Genomic DNA, 16,344 nt, shown 5'->3' on the forward strand with positions numbered 1-16,344 from the left:
TACGCGTGCCCACGCCGCCGATCTGTACGTTCAGTATCAAACGGGCTCCGGAGAGCCGTTTGATTAAACCGGTGCAGTTTGCAACAAGGTCACCGGTTTGAGCAAACGTGCGACAACTTTGCCCAAACGAGTCGCCCATTTGCCCAAACGAGCGACCCATTTGCCCAGACGAGCGACCCGTTTGCCAAAGGAGTGACCTGTTAGTCCAAATAGGTGACCGTTATGGCTCATACGGGGGACCCCTTTGAGCCAAACGGGCGACCCCTTTGACAAACTGGTGACCGGTATGGTTAAACTGTTACCGGTATGAACCCGTTTATTTTCATATAGGCGCCAAATGGTTTTTTTTCAGTAGGGTTTGCCTTGCGTAGAAGCCTTCAAAAACATCAAGACGCGTCTAACGTCCATGGAGACTCTTGTTCACTTCGATCCAACCGAGACAGTCTATTTGGCGGCTGATGCTTCATCAGTTGGCGGCGGAGCGGTCATCCTCCACAAGATAAAAGGAAAGGAACGCCCAATGGCGCATGTATCGAAAACACTAACTTCCGCGGAAAAACGATACGCCCAGATTGAGCGAGAAGCTCTATTCATAAATTTTTCGTAAAGAGGTTTCATCAGTATCTGTGGGTAGAAGATTTGTCTTGTATAGAAATCACAAACCATTGACGGTGATTTTTGGTCCAGTAAAAGGAATCCCTATGACAGCTGCAAACAGACTTCAACGGTGGGCCTTGACCTTACAATGGTACTAGTATGACATTGGGTATACTCCAACAGCTCAGTTTGGAAAAACTGATGGCTTGTCACGACTACCTCAAGGACCTGATGCAGAGTTTGACGCGGAAGTTCAGCATGGAGTCGCCGATGTTGTGAGCTTCATTTTTTCAGACATCATGGCAATTGTTGACGAAATTATGACCAAACTTTCACTCAGGGCATCCGACTTCACGGCGGAGAGTGCTAAAGACAAAACACTGTCGAAGGTCTACCGGTACGTCATGGAAGGGTGGCCATCGGGTGAACGCGACGCAGAAATGAAACCATACACATCGAGACAGTCGGAACTCACTGTGGCAAATGGCTGCCTTGGTCCCGTCATTTGATTACACCAAATGTTTGGCCAGATACCCAGATAAAGTATCTAGAAAGCTATACGAGGCGTTTAAGATGGAAGCCAAAGGCACAAAATGTACAACTGACACATCCATAACCTTATCGGCAAAAGAATATGAATTTCTCGATAAGGGCTAGACCAGTTATAGTCATGACCGACATCTTTTACTGCTAGTTTAAGATTGTTTTTTCAATAAACGTTAGTTGCAAGTGCGCCAGTGTTTACATCAACTTCTTGTCCCTGTCTTATTTTTCGGCGCTTGTCACGATTATAAAAAAACTGGCCCAAATCGCAACATTAATAAATTTCATCACACTGCAGTGTTTTGAGGTCTGTCATACGTCTTCTCCAGCTGAAGAATCATCGCGCATTTGTGATATACCAAATTAGAAACACGCATACGCCACGGCGCAAAGTCAAATTTCATTTGGATTGTATTCAGTTACGGCTGGCCCTAGGGGGGGGGGAAGGGGGGGGGGGGGGCGTCGGTGGCGCACCACAGCTCAGAACACGTGTAGCAAAAGATTGCGCTGCAGAAACCAGAGGGTTCTGGGCAGTATCCCCACCGCTACTCGCTAATCAACCGGTATACGGAAACAACTGGGAGTCCCGGTTCCCACTGTCCCACTTGCCGTACAGTCGTGTGCGATATGAAGGGGAACGCCAAATCGTCGACCCGTTCCGTGCTATGACCGCCATAACGCGGCTGCCGTGGCAGCCACGTCATGGCTCTCATAGCACGGAGCGGTCGACGGCCCGGCGTTCACCTTTATATCGCGATAAGAAAGCGAGGCGTCACGGTAGCTGCATCATCGCGCTGATAGCACGGAGCGGTCGACGGTCCGGTGTTCACCTTCATATTGCCGGTGGGAGTACATGTCGCACACCGCGTGCTCAGTTGGTTTCGACATTTCTTGGCTGCCAAACTTCGTAAAAGTTGTACACGGCAAACGAAAGGCGAGCTCACAGAGTGTACCGACAATACACAACACCAATCATGCACATGATAAGACGCCATCATGGTTTTGCAGGGAACTAGAAATTCTATGGGAAACCTAAACCAAGAAAACACAAAAGAGCTAAAAGGGAAACCCTGTAACTTTGGTACATCCTGGCTAATATTACGCTAACATTTTAAAATCCGAGCTAAGTGGAACTATTTTATATATTTTAATTGGTTAAGTTACACCCAGAAAATTATTATGGTTGAAATATATTCAGCTGTACAGTGAAACGGCGTGCTTTGGCTCTCTAGCTTTGGATCCATCGCCACGGAACCTTGTTGCCAAATATATCACTTTCTAGCTCTTTTCGATTCTCTGCCCCCTAATTCTCCTCTTCTGCTCTGCCGCTCTACCAGTTTTATCCCCATGCTCTCTGCCAAACGTGGAGATGTAGGAGACACCATGCGCCCATGGCGACAGGGCGCATGATGTCTCCTACATATCTGTTTTCTTAACTTTCTTGAAATAGGGGAACAAGCATTTATTATCTCTTTTGATGAGTTAAAATGTTTGAAAAGTGGGGCTTGAGCGTTTTCTCTGACACAGGTGCACGCTTGGTGTTTTACTGTAGTTTTATGGTGTTGTGTGTTACTGCTGGGTGTCCCAAGGAGCGGCCAGGCTCTTTAAGTCGACCGCAGAATTCGGTTTCTTAACCTATCGCGCCACGACTTTGTGCAGCGTTGCCCTCAGATGGTGCATTTTTTGTTGTAAAGTTTGCAAAGTGCGAAGTTACCTGAGGAAAAAGTAAAGAAAAAAAAAAAGGCTTAGCTCCTATGGGAACGCAGCAAAGCCACCCGTCTTCAAACAATACTGCGCCGTTTCGCACGGGAGACAAGAGATGGCGCAAGCGGTCGTGACGCCAACCGCCGCCAACGAACGAGCATTCGGCGCCAAGAGCCGGCGTCTTTAGCAGACAATATTTTCGACTCAAAAACGGCGCGAGCTTTTCTGATATTAGTTTTCAGTGCATAATTTTATCATCCTTACTAACAAAACATATTGAGTGGACACATAATCGATTAAAAAAATGGCTTGTCAGGTTATTTTAACTGTTTTTTTTTTTTTGTGGTACTTATGTCGTCTGCTTTTCAGTTCCTTTTTGTTACCGCACCTGTTTTTATTTCCGCGACTGTCGCCGCCTGCGGAACGCGCGCCGTTTTTGAGTCGGAAAGATAGTCTGCTAAAAACGCTGGCTCTCGGCGCCAGATGCTCGTTCGTTGGCGGCAGTTGGCGTCGCGACTGCTTGCGCCATCTCTTCTCTTCCGTGTGAAACGGTGCCGTATTGTTTGAAGACCGATGGCTTCGCTGCGTTTCCATAGGAGCCAAGCCTTTTTCTTTCGTTGCTTTTTTCCACGGGTGAGATCGCTCTTTGCAAATTTAACACAACAAATGCACCATCTTTGGGCAACCCTGCCCAAAGTCGTAGCGCGATAGGTTAGGAAACCGAATTTTGAAGCCGATGTAAAAAACCTGGCTTCTTGGGACACCCAGTAGAATGAATTGGGCTTTTGTATAGTTACCGCATATATGTACAGGTGATCCATGCAGTTTTTAATGACCATTGGTACCCAACTTAACCTCGTGCAGGGTGTCTATGAACTGGAAAAAAGGTAATGTTGAGGAAGTTGACGATTAAAAAAGTCTGATAATTTCCACCCTAATCACCACTGATCGGAGAAATTCAGCCTTCCTTTGTCTGAATGTCTGCAAAAGACATGTGTGGCGTGACACATAAACCTTTCTACTCAGAAACTCAGCCAGCCTGCCAATGTAAATCTCAACTTGGAAACTAGAGTCTTGGGAGAATCCAGAGATACAATTTCATCTCGAAATGTAGGAAAAAGACAAACTTCTATACTATAAACGAACTGCTGCTGCTTATGGCGGATTTGTGGAATGGTTTCATAGTGCGAGAGCTTGTCTCTATAGCCACACCAGTTGCTCCTGAATGGACTTGCCATGGGATTTTTTTACAGGTTGTGAGCATCATGGCAGTTGAGGTAGTTTGTGCTGCAGGGGAGAAAACATCCCTCAGCTTGACAATCCACAGAAGCATTACCAGCCAGGATTTTAGATGTTGCGAGAGCAATGACGCTTGTCTTTAGTTCGTGTATTTTTTTCTCGAAGTTATACAACAAACCGCCAGGGTTGTCTCATCCGACAGCAGGACATACCGGCTACTGTAGAGCCATTTAATGTTATCGCTTAGAGACCACTTTAATGCATGAGTTGTATAGAATGCTAAGGAATGCAGATACGCATTCCAGACACCATGCCGTAGCCTATGCTGCCGGGATGTGCTGATTGGTTCTCACTGCAGCCACCACAATTACCAGATTCTGTTTCTTTTCTTCAGTGGGAGCTCATGAAGGTGGCACTGTGCACAGATGGACAGAGTGGCTGACAGCGAGCTGCCCAAGACAAGCTGCTGGCTCTCGTGACTATCCCCGAAAGCCTCTGGATGGGCTAATTGACAGACGTGGCTGGACATTTTATAAATGGTAAACACTATCTAGACTACCTTTTATTACGCCTTGGTCTAACGGCTGTAGCTCGGATATTATGTTTGGCTGCTACAATTGAACTGAACATGCTAAGCGGCAGATGTCGACAAGTAGGGACACAACCAGGGACTCTTATGCTGCAAACTCCGCTTCCCAGTCCATGAGCCACCAAAAACCCAGCCAAAGAGATCCCGAGTCAACAAAAGTTTTCTATTAATCTTGTTAGTAGAAGCGTCGTAATCGTTAATTAAAATTTCGGCGTGGCCCCGCTCGTTGCGGCACACCGAGAAAAGCAGAGCAAAGGAAAGGAGATAAAGACTAGCAAAAGTGACGTCATCAGCAGGGTACGATACCCTTTGCTGGCCAATAGGCTGATTTGGAGATGCCAACAATGACGTCATAAACCTTTGGATAGGTTACAGGTGGAAGAAAGGCTCAATTCATACCCGGCTGTAATCGCTTCACATATTTTTCATAATAAATACAGTTTACGTAAACGTTTGCCCAAGGTTAGTGCGATTACTAAATTAACAAGCCAAAATACTGTGGAAGTCTTCTCCTAACTCAGATGTCTTACAATGTGCTTCAGCTTCTCTTTAATGCTAGTTTGACTTAGTTGCACAAGCATGTGCCAGCCCACAAACTGGAGCAAATACATTGCGGTACTATTTTGCATTTAATACACTGCCATGGGAAAAGGTACAGATATCATTAAGGCCAAGAAGCTAAACCGTTAATTTGAACGTGGCAAACAGTTGACTCGTTATTAAAACTACAGGAAGTCACGAATTTTATATAAATTATCAAAATCTCGAATCATCAGAAGTTTATCTAAATATGTTGCAAGAAATATTATGAGTTTCTAAATGGATGGCTACACATACAAAACAGATATTTTACGATTCACTCTGCACAGGCCCATGAATCATAAGCTGGTATGCCATTCATGAAACATTGGTAAAATTTATGACACAAGTTTATTCAACCCTCAAAATGTTGTTTATCAGGGACTGTTTAGACAGCACGTGACACCTCAAAACGAAATGGAGTTTGTTCAACCAGAAAAAAAAGTCTATTATGAACTGTTAAGCAGCGACCCATGCGTAATGGAATCGGGCATTGTGCTGCAGTTTCAATAGCATCTTGCGTGAACGCTGCGACATAAATTCATGCCACCACATCACAGCGACCGTGCAAGTAGATATGGAAACTGCCGCGCGGCGGCTGTTTTTGCCGCTCATGTGTTTTCTGTTCAGAGACGTATGAAGAGATAGTTTAACCATTTATTGGAATATCTAGAAGGCAAATGAGGAGACACCATGGGCTGAAGGTGGGCTGGGTGTGTTCCAGAGCGTTTTCACAAATACGGACGTAGCCAACCAGAAGCCGCGCATAATATCCTCGCGGTGGTTGTGAGAAACAAAATTAATAAGCTCGCTGGAGTAACTCTCCGTGACCGGGGTGCAGTGATGTTTTCATCACGGTCATGCAAAATCACAGTGGAAGATATGGAAAATATAAAAATCATGCGCGACCAGCTGAACAATTGACATAATCCGTACATCAGGCGCCGAGCGCCGGGAATTCGCCGTCGAAGTGGTCAGACTCCATTTGAGCACAACAGAATTCAAGCGGTACATTCGTTTCTTACGTCTTCTTGCATAACCATAACCGACACTTTGCGTGCACCATATTTTTAACCATGAAGAGTTACTACATTTAACTCTCACGCATTTAAAAATACCGAGAAAATTGTAAGGGTGCAGGCGAGCTGGTGGAAGCTAACCATAGTTTTGTTTAACCCGAGACTGGGGTATTTCGGAAAAGGGACGAGAAGAAAAGAGGCCACAAGGAGGCGACGCCTCAAACACAGCTAAGGATTTTATTCCATCGTATGCACTTTTATACACACCACGTCCACACACCACCAACCAAGTCGACCAATGACAACATAACACCCGGAATACACTAAGCCAAACATAGGCCCAAAACATTACAAAAGAAAAATCTTTCAGCCAGACAAAAGGACAAGGTAAGCCTCCGACTACACAAAGTCAACAAAGAACCGTTAAAAGGTTTTTTCAAACCCGCAAACACACGGAACCAAAGGGAAAGAGGGCATACAAGACCTAATTACACAAAGCCAAGCAACAAACCAATAAACTAGCCGGTACTTAGTCACCGTAAAAAAAAAAAAAAAACGGCAACCGGTCATTCTAACCCGCACTACACATTGAAGGAAAGCGGAAGAGGGTAACCATGAACCAAAATATACAAAGGGGAGAATGCAAAAGTTCCAACCTCAACTACACACTTGAAAGAAGTAACAAGGAATACCAGAACAAACAATATGTCCTGCACCTGTACTGCATCTTTGTAGGCAGCGCACAAAGTGCTGGATAGCTAAAAAAAAACAAAACAAAAAACCGAGGGGTTTACATCTTGAGGAATTTTCTTGAGCTTTCTCCTAGATGCATTGATGGCTGGCTAATACAATTTCCCATCGACTTAATTCGGACTGTTTCCTTCACTACCCTTTTTATCTCAATTTCCTCTCGATGTATTACCTCCGTTTCCGACCAAAACACCTTACAATTGTTGCACTCAGACACGTGCTTGGCGATCACCGAGTTCGGTGCCCCGTTTTTTACATTTCTTTTATGCTCGGTCAGTCTGTCATTCACGCACCGCGAAGTTTGCCCCACATATCTAAAACCACATGCTAAGGGTATCTCATAGACTACACCTCCCTTGCAAGCCACTGACCTGTCCTGATGTTGCCTTCTGCATCCCTTTGGAGGTGCAAAGAACGGAGTCATCCTGTTTAATTTGTAATCAGATGAAAACACTACGTCAACTCCAAATCTGTGAGCACTCGCTTTAAGGTTATGCGAAACACTGTGGTAGTACGGGACTACGGCTACCTTTTTACTTCTATCTCCCGTTGTTCCATTTCTCTCGCCGAAACTTGGGGAGAGCTGCCTCGTGATGAAAACTTTATCATAACCCGCATCCTCTAACCTCAACCACTGCCTTTTGAGGGCTTGGCCTACATAATGAAGACATGACTTCTTTAGAGCGTTTCCGATTATTGATTTGACCACCCCAGCCTTCACAGTCTTTCAATGGCAGCTTCTTATACTTAAAACTGGCTTTGCCGATTCTTTTCCGTACTCCCAGCACACTCCTTCTTGCACGTGAATACGTAAATCTAAAAACTGCAAAACTCCTCTGTCTGGCCGTTCAACAGTAAAGGTAAGTTCCGGTGCTGAGGCTCTCACCAGACTCTCTATTGCTGCCGTATCCTTCCCATGTAAGCTCATGACCACAATGTCATAAACATACCTTCTCACTAAAACTTCACCCGACCCCCAAACTGCCAGCCTTTCCGAGATCGCGTTATCCTAGGAGTTTAAATAAATTTCTGCCAAAATAGGTGCCACCGCAGACCCAATACACACACCCTTCCTTGAACTCCACTACCGTGGCTTTAAGATAAAGATCCAGGATTGCTAAAAAACTATCTACCGGAATCCCCGTACCTGATTGAAATTTTACCAAATTACGCTCCAAAGCCTCTCTAACCCTACTCATCAACAGCTGTTTTTCAAGAGAATAGTACATATCTTTAATGTCCATCGAGATCAACGAGCATTGCCTCCCATGGTGAGCATCTAAAATCTGAACAAAATCGTCTGAGTTTCTTAACGAAAGACTGTTTTCCAATCTAGCGAAGTCTAAACCTTTTTGAAGAAACTTCGAAACCATGCTTTGCCACGTTCCGTTCTCATTAATAACCGTACGGAACGGCATTTCCGGCTTGTGGTCCTTTAAGAAGAATTTTAAACTTAAAGTGCTTCTCGGCTGATTCAGGACTTTCCTGGCTAAGGTCTCTAAACCCTCGTCTTTAAGTGTAGCTGAGATGTCCTTCCTTAATTTTCCCAACTTGCCTTGCCATGCCATGAATACCGAGTCCAATGCCTCTGTTGACTTTTTTTCAAAGACCGCCAATGGAACGACGGCAAACATACCGCTCTTATCGGTCTGTAACAATTCCAGTCATCTAGATTTAAAGTCCTTTCTTACTTCCGTGATAGCCTGAAAATTCCTCCTTTCTTTTTTATACGAATCATCCACTACTCTTTCCATTCTACTGACCGCGTAGTCCACAAAAGCAACCCTTTCGTCTAACCCTACTTTTCTAGCAATTGTCTGGATCGCGGAAAAAACATCTACTCTCGACGGTTTTACATTTACACAAAACTTCGGTCCTCCTCTCAACAATTCCTCCGTCCTCTCTGTAAATGCGACTTTACAAGGATTCACAATACCGCACCTCCGATCCCCAGCGGATTGGTCACCATTCACAAAACTACAACTATTTCCAAACCCAATATTCGACCTTTTTACAGCGTCCAACACTAATCTTCGTCGCACATACCAGTTTCGTTCAAAATGCTGTCTTCTTCCTGTGTCCCACAGTCGAAACCTCTGGTGGTTCCTGTAACCCTCTCCGAGTAGAATCGTCCAAAGCCGAACCGATGCCCTGTTCAGCTCAAGCACCCTGGCACTTGTGGCATCCCTGTACGCCTTGATGATCTTCTTTTTGCAGCTCCAGGTTTGTTGCTTGGCTTTGTGTAAATAGGTCTTGTATGCCCTCTTTCCCTTTGGTTCCGTGTGTTTGCGGGTTTGAAAAAACCTTTTAACGGTTCTTTGTTGACTTTGTGTGGTCGGAGGCTTATCTTGTCCTTTTGTCTGGCTGAAAGATTTTTCTTCTGTAATGTTTTGGGCCTATGTTTGGCTTAGTGTATTCCGGGTGTTATGTTGTCCTTGGTCGACTTGGTTGGTGGTGTGTGGACGTGGTGTGTATAAAAGTGCATACGATGGAATAAAATCCTTAGCTGTGTTTGAGACGTCGCCTCCTTGTGGCCTCTTTTCTTCTCGTCCCTTTTCCGAAATACCCCAGTCTCGGGTTAAACAAAACTATGGTTAAAAATACCGTTTCTCGCTACTATGGCTAGGGGGTATTTCAGCTTCTGGTTGGCCAACAGAGCTTGTCGAGCCCTCTATCTGCGTCTGATGCACGCCTTGGCTCTGCTTGCTCCTTTCATATGTCAAGATCTATATATACGGCTCTGCTCTGCTTTAGCCTTGTTGAGCGCGCTTCTTACTGAGCACCAGTGCACCGCCGGAAAGCAACACCTGTGAAAGCAAGGTCCGCAGGTGCCGCTTTTCCGTACTGCACCGGTGCTCAGAAGGAAGTGTGCTCAACGGGTCCGCGAGAACAAAAAGTATGAATTACACGAAAACGTAGTTCAAATTAAGCGGCTTATGAATACATTGAAAACGTAGCGGGACAACCCAAGCTTTGAATATTTGGTTGACTTAACCAGAAACATTAAATCTCCAAGTTTGAACTATCGCGAGCCTACTGTATACTCTAAAGAAATATGGCTCACTTGAATGTGCTTGATATCACTGAATGGTGATGCAAATCTTAATTTGCTAGTTTTATTTCTGAAGCACTTATTGGGTTGGACATTTAAATCATTGAAAATTTTTACTTCGCTTTAATCTATGGGAAGTTTGTTTTATATGTCATGTGCAGTAGACAGGTAGAGAGCTCGGCTATGTGGTTATACGTTGCTTGCTGATTGTATCCATGTATGTCCTATACAGTTTGTTGTGATTGTGTATTACTATTGCATCCTCTCCTGTTCTTTATTTCAAGCCGCCCTTACATGCACCACGAAGATACCGACGAGGTCTTCAATTGAAGGGCAACTATAAGCACAAGCATGGAGGAGCATCTCGGCGGCGAGCGGAAGGACAACTGTAATGTGAAATTTCTCCCAACTTAAAGCAAGGCATGCCTTTTTCCCATAAAGGCATTGTGGCGAAACTTCTTAATTGGTTCGTTTGTTCAGCTGTCATCTCTAGGAACAGCTGATCTCCCACCAACAAAATCCTGGCTATGAGTACAAAAGGTTGTGTGCTCTTTTTCTTGTTGAACTCTTGCTGCTTTGTCCAAGGATGAAAAATTATACAAGTTCACATATTCAACGGCTGAGCTATAAACTCTCCATAACAATCCGTACCTCAAAAGCTTCATGTGACTTCGGCTAGCTTGAACGTGGAACCTGTTCGCACTAAATAACGGAGCACTAAACCTTGCTGCCTTCTTGAAGCCCATAGCTACGAGCCATTTGCATGAATCCTGCACCTCCGATACGTCGGGCGACACCCCTGGCAGAGGTATAGCGTTTCCAGGAGAGTCGTCTGATGTATCGAAGGTGCAGGTGGTACGGATGGCTCGTCACTTTGCCTCAAATAAGGCCGAAAGGTATAGCGCTTCGTTATTTAGCGCCGACAGCTTTCATAATTCCTACCGATAGCTGTCCGTAGTGGGCTACAGACATTTCGTCATTTTACGAAATCAGGTGCCTTGTTTTTACAGACGGTCCAGTTTCTAGATTACGGGAAGCCTTGCCGGCAATAGAAAACAAGGAACTTTTACCAATAAAATGGGAAAACGGATTACTGTCCGTAAAATGAAATACAGACGTTCCGTCATTTCACAAAATTATATGCCTTGTTTTTACAAACGATTCAGTTTCTAGATAACGGGACACCATGCCGGCACTACGGAAACCGCAACCTTTACCCATAAAGGAAGTGGATTTTTTTTTTACATTGGCTCTTATACCCCTTGCCCAAGTTGAAGATGGTCAGACGTCTCCAGTTCTCTCTAAAATGAAGCGTCCGTTTCCGTTGAAAATAAAGAGTTTCACATTTGATGAAACTGGTGTTTCTTACGTATTTTAACAATAGACATTTAAATGCCAAAATGTTTCAACGATAACGGCCACAAAACATTTCGAAAAACGGCTGTAAAACGGTTTTGAAAGACGGCCGAAAAACGGTTTACGATATCCGTCTCAAACTTTCACCGTGATCGGTTCAAATTGTTGAACCGATCTCGAGCCGGGTTGCAAATCATTATGGGACCGTTATTTCTTAAATTTGACCAATATTTGTCTGTTTTTTTGTCCAATATTTTCGTTCTGCCTGGGTACTTGAGGAGCGACCACGGCATGCTGCTGCGCTACATCCCCCAGGCCGTCGACAATCCGGACGTCTCGCAGTTCCGGAACGTGATACCCCGCAAGCTACGTAAGCTTTTCATTTTATATAGGCACGACAATGCCTTGGCAGGAGACTGCATTGGAAAAAAAACTTGTGAAAAGTTATCCGAAATCGCTACCTCGCCAGGCATGAGGCAGGATGTACCCCGATACGCTCGTAGCTGCTTGGTGTGCCAGAAGGCAAAACCAGGTGGTTGTCAGCCCCCCAGTCTCATGAAACCAATGTTCAGTCAGAGCCCTTGGCAGATTTGTTGCTGTGACGCCATGGGCCCCTTCCAACGTAGTCCCCGCGGCAATCGGTACTTGTTTGTGGTAACCCACCGCTTCACGAAGTGGGTTGAGTTATTCCCTTTGTGGAAGCTAGATTCGCAAAAAATCTGGGAATGCCAGCTTGAAACATTCGTTAGGTTCAGCTTTCCAGCACAGCTTGTAAGCGATAATGACTCCTAACTAACGAGTAAGGTGTTGGTGGACGCTTGCGCGGTGCTGGGAATTAAGAACAAAATAACTTCCCCATACCACACACATAAAAACATCACGGAAAGGGTAAATCGGAACCTTAAGATGATGTTAGTGGCCTATACCGAGCCCCACAAGCACTGTGACGCGAACCTGCCGGAGCTGGCATTCGCAACCCGTACGACCACTAATCGGTCAACGGGTCTCATTCTTGCCCAATTGAATTTGGCAAGGAGCTCGCGTTCCGGCTTCTGAATAGGCTCCTTTCTACAGAGTCTGGGGGAAGGCTTGGCGCCTGGGTGAAGTTCGCAGACGACCTGGAAAAGTACTTCTCCGACAATCTTCGAGAATCGCGAGAAAATCTCGACGTCGCCCGAGTACAGAGGGCAGAACAGTGCAACCAGAGGTGACGTGATTTGCAGTTCGAGGTGGGAGATTTTGTACTCCGGCCTACACACTCACTGAGTGACGCCGCTCGAGGCTTTGCAGCCCCCCTCGCAAACAGCTGGGAAAGTCCGTTTCGCGTGCATGAAAACTGCTCACCACTCACTTACAAACTAGTTCACTGTGAGTCTAGTGAGGAAACCGGACTAATTCATGTCACCGACCTTAAACGATTTTTTTTTTGAAGCAGAAGGCGAAGATTCCTCGCAGGACCGGAACGACATTGACGGCAGTCCCGTTCTGGAAACCCGCTTGTCTCCCCCAAAACGGCGGTATAACCTGCGACATCGGTGACACCTAAAAGATAAGCTTCGCCTCTCTCGCATTCTGGGGGCAGCTTTCTACGTAAACTGATCTGGCCCCTTTTCAAGAGAGGGGAGAGAAGATTGTGTGCCCCCCTCATATCCGTTATTTTGAAATTTCTAGAAGGGGTGCGAATGTAACGTCAGGCTCATACCTCAACTAAGCGTCTGCTTTCTTGTTTTTCTACGAAGATGGCTCGTGGACAACACCTTATTCACGCCCGTAATCGAGACTACACGGCGGCCGGGCTCGTGGTGGACCGGGCTACCGAGGAGGTCAGCGCGTCAGGGGCGGCCCAGGGAACCATGGACAGCGGCCACCCCCTACAGGACGCAGCGGCATCTGACTCTGATCAAGGAGGACTACGTGGAGAGCAGTCACCTGCTGGAGACGATCCAGAGAGAAAAGGTGGCTGCCAGCCGAGCCTTGAGCCAGGACAAGGAGCTCAAGCGACAGCTGGAGGGGATGCAGCACGTCTATGACAAGCTGGAGCTGATCAAGCAGCTACAGAAAAAGCAGCATTTGACCAAGGAGCTGGGGAGAGGCGGATGCCGGACACATCGCGCACGTCAACCAACTTGGGCGAGCGGGACATCAAATTGGCCATCGCTCTCGTCGAGCGGCGCCGACCAGACCTGCTACACCAGTCCGCCCATCAGCGCTATCCACCCCCGACGCCCACAACAACGTCTCCGTCATCGACATGGCGGGCGAAGCTTGATGGAGGGAAGTGTGGCCACCCTGGTGGCTCCCCTGCGCAGTTCTCCGACTGCGTGGCACAGGTGGTCCCGCGTGGCGGCGACGTCACGCCCGACACGCGCACATTGTACGCGCTACCTAGATAAGGCGGATGAGAGGCGGCGCACGAAGAGTCCCTGCCTGGACTCAGGCGCCGCTGGTAACAATGTTAATCATATTGTACATATCCAATTAAATAATGTTTCTTGTTATTGAAACCGCTGGAGACGTGTTATCCCTCCGAGCCGGGTATACAGCGAGGCCCACCAACCAGAAGATACGCGGGAGTCTTCCGACGTATCTCTTTCCAGTAAGTTTGAACAGATTTGTTTGAATAAGGCACAGCCTTGACGATTTCAAGGAAACTCCTACGCAGCCGACTGGGTCACTAAAGAGTTGATTATGTGGCGGCGTGTAAGGGGCGACGTGGCGCACTGCGTACGACGGCACAGGTTCTACTCAATTGACGCGGTTCTCTGTGATTGCCATATAAATGATCAAAGGTGCAGTGGTAACGTTTCCCAGGAATGCATTTGTCTTCAAATTTCACAACGTACAATTAACCTCCACCAAACAACTTTAGTAGAAGTTCGAGCCTGTTACACGACAGTGTCGACTTTTGCAGCCAATGGTAAAATGAGTCCTTCCGTCAGTCAGAACTTATAAATACTGAGAGTACACGAAGGTATCCTTTCACTCTAGATGAAATGTGCTGACATTCAAAGCAGTGCACTTGCAGTCTAATAAATGACACCTTTAGTGTACTTACGGTGCACTTGGAATGTACTGGAAGTTCAGAAGCAGTGTGCTATAAGTAAAGAGAAAGTATAATTTCGTGTTTTGTACCTTTTCAGTACAGTTATTCTCTACTGCTTTTTTTTAAAAAGGAAACCGCTGGAGCATAGAGCTGACGAACATCATACGTGATTTACGAGCGCGGGCCATTTGCTGCTAGTTCAGATAGACTATTTTTCGACTATTCACATTTGTTGGTTTAAAGGTTCTCTGTGCCAACATAGATGACTATGAATAGCTTATAAAGGATGTGCACTAGTACCCTTTCATCTGTCGAACCCTTTCCCTACCGTGGACGATTTGGGTTCTTCCACACTGTTTGCACCGCTCCCCCCGAAGACGAGCTGGGCTCGTCCACGTTGATTCGGGCTCCAATGTGCTACCATTGACAAACTGGGCTAGTCGACATGTTTCTACAGGGTGAAACAAGGAGACGGTAGGCTCTTTAAATCGACCGGAAAATTCGGTTTCTTAACCTGTCGCGCTACGACTTTGTGCAGCGTTGCCCACAGATGGTACATTTTTTTTGTAAATTTGCAAAGAGCGAACTTAAATGAGGAAAAAGTAAAGAAAGAAAAAGGCTTAGCTCCTATGGAAACACAGCGAAGCTACCGGTCTTCAAATCAACACGGCGCCGTTTCGCACGGGGCACAAGAGATGGAGCAACGAACGCCGCAAACGAACGAGCATACGGCGCCGAGAGCCAGCGTCTTTAGCAGACAATCTTTTCGACTCAAGCGACGCGCGTTCCGCAGGCGGCGACAGTCGCAGAAACAAAAACAGGCGCGGTAACAACGAGGAACTGCAGTTCCTTGTCTGCTAACTTCGGCGGCTCTCGGCGTCGTCTGCTCGTTCGTTGGTGGCAGTTGGCGTCGCGACCGTTTCCGCCATCTCTTGTCTCCCGTGCGAAACGGCGCCGTGTTGTTTGAAGACCGGTGGCTTCGCTGTGTTTCCGTAGAAGCTAAGCCTTTTTTTTTCTTTACTTTTTCCTCAGCTAAGTTAGCTCTTTGCAAATTTTACAAAAAAAAAATGCACCATCTGTGGGCAACGCTCCACAAAGTCGTAGCGCGATAGGTTTAGAAACCGAATTTTCCGGTCGATTTAAAGAGCCTACCGTCTCCTTGTTTCACCCAGTAGTTAGATCTGCCGCGGATAGATGGCGCTTCATGGAAAATAAAAAAAATCGCGGTAAATTTCTGAATTTGGCAGAACATTGTTCGAACGCACGCAACAGGGGATTTTAAAATGTCGGCGTGAACTTCTGGTCGCTGCAATCGTAGTGACGATCTTGCCTCGAAATTGGGGCAGAAACGAATATATTGTGACGTCTCTTTAGATTCGGAAGACGAGGAACCGAATATTTCATGGGACAGCGGGAGCAATGCAACTGAGTTATTGGATTTTAGCTCAGACGACTCTGATTTCTATGACGACATCGTGTCGGCATGTCGGCATGTCGGCATTGGAGTAGAATGAACGTAAAAAATACCCCTCCACCCCCTCCATGTTTTGCAATTACGTTCCATGCAAGGTGATGTGAACTGTCGGCGGTACTGCTACGCCCGGTCTCAACGTCCATGTGCAAAGTGATGAGAACTGTCTGCGGTAATAAAGTGAAGCAAAACATTAGTCCCCTTTTCTTCTGCAGTGTACTCACAGATTTCTCAGGTATTAATTTGTTGGCATTTGTTGTTTGGGCTTTCTATTTCATAGTAAATTTATAGCGCACATCAAAATCGCTATTTTCACATCGTTTCTTTTTATTTGGCGGTAGGCAAAGGGTTAAAGTTAAACTGCATAGTTCTGTATTTGACAAAACACTTTAAACATCTTTA

At 46.1% G+C, this 16,344-nt stretch overlaps 1 pseudogene; it reads right to left on the bottom strand.

The window, feature by feature from the left end:
- Nucleotides 1-7,060: 7,060 nt before the first annotated feature.
- LOC120842023 lies at nt 7,061-11,460 on the bottom strand (annotated as a pseudogene).
- Between the last annotated feature and the right edge of the window lie 4,884 nt (nt 11,461-16,344).

The sequence above is a fragment of the Ixodes scapularis genome, unplaced genomic scaffold (genome assembly GCF_016920785.2).
Source record: "Ixodes scapularis isolate PalLabHiFi unplaced genomic scaffold, ASM1692078v2 PGA_scaffold39__5_contigs__length_11793443, whole genome shotgun sequence".
NCBI lineage: Eukaryota > Metazoa > Arthropoda > Arachnida > Ixodida > Ixodidae > Ixodes > Ixodes scapularis.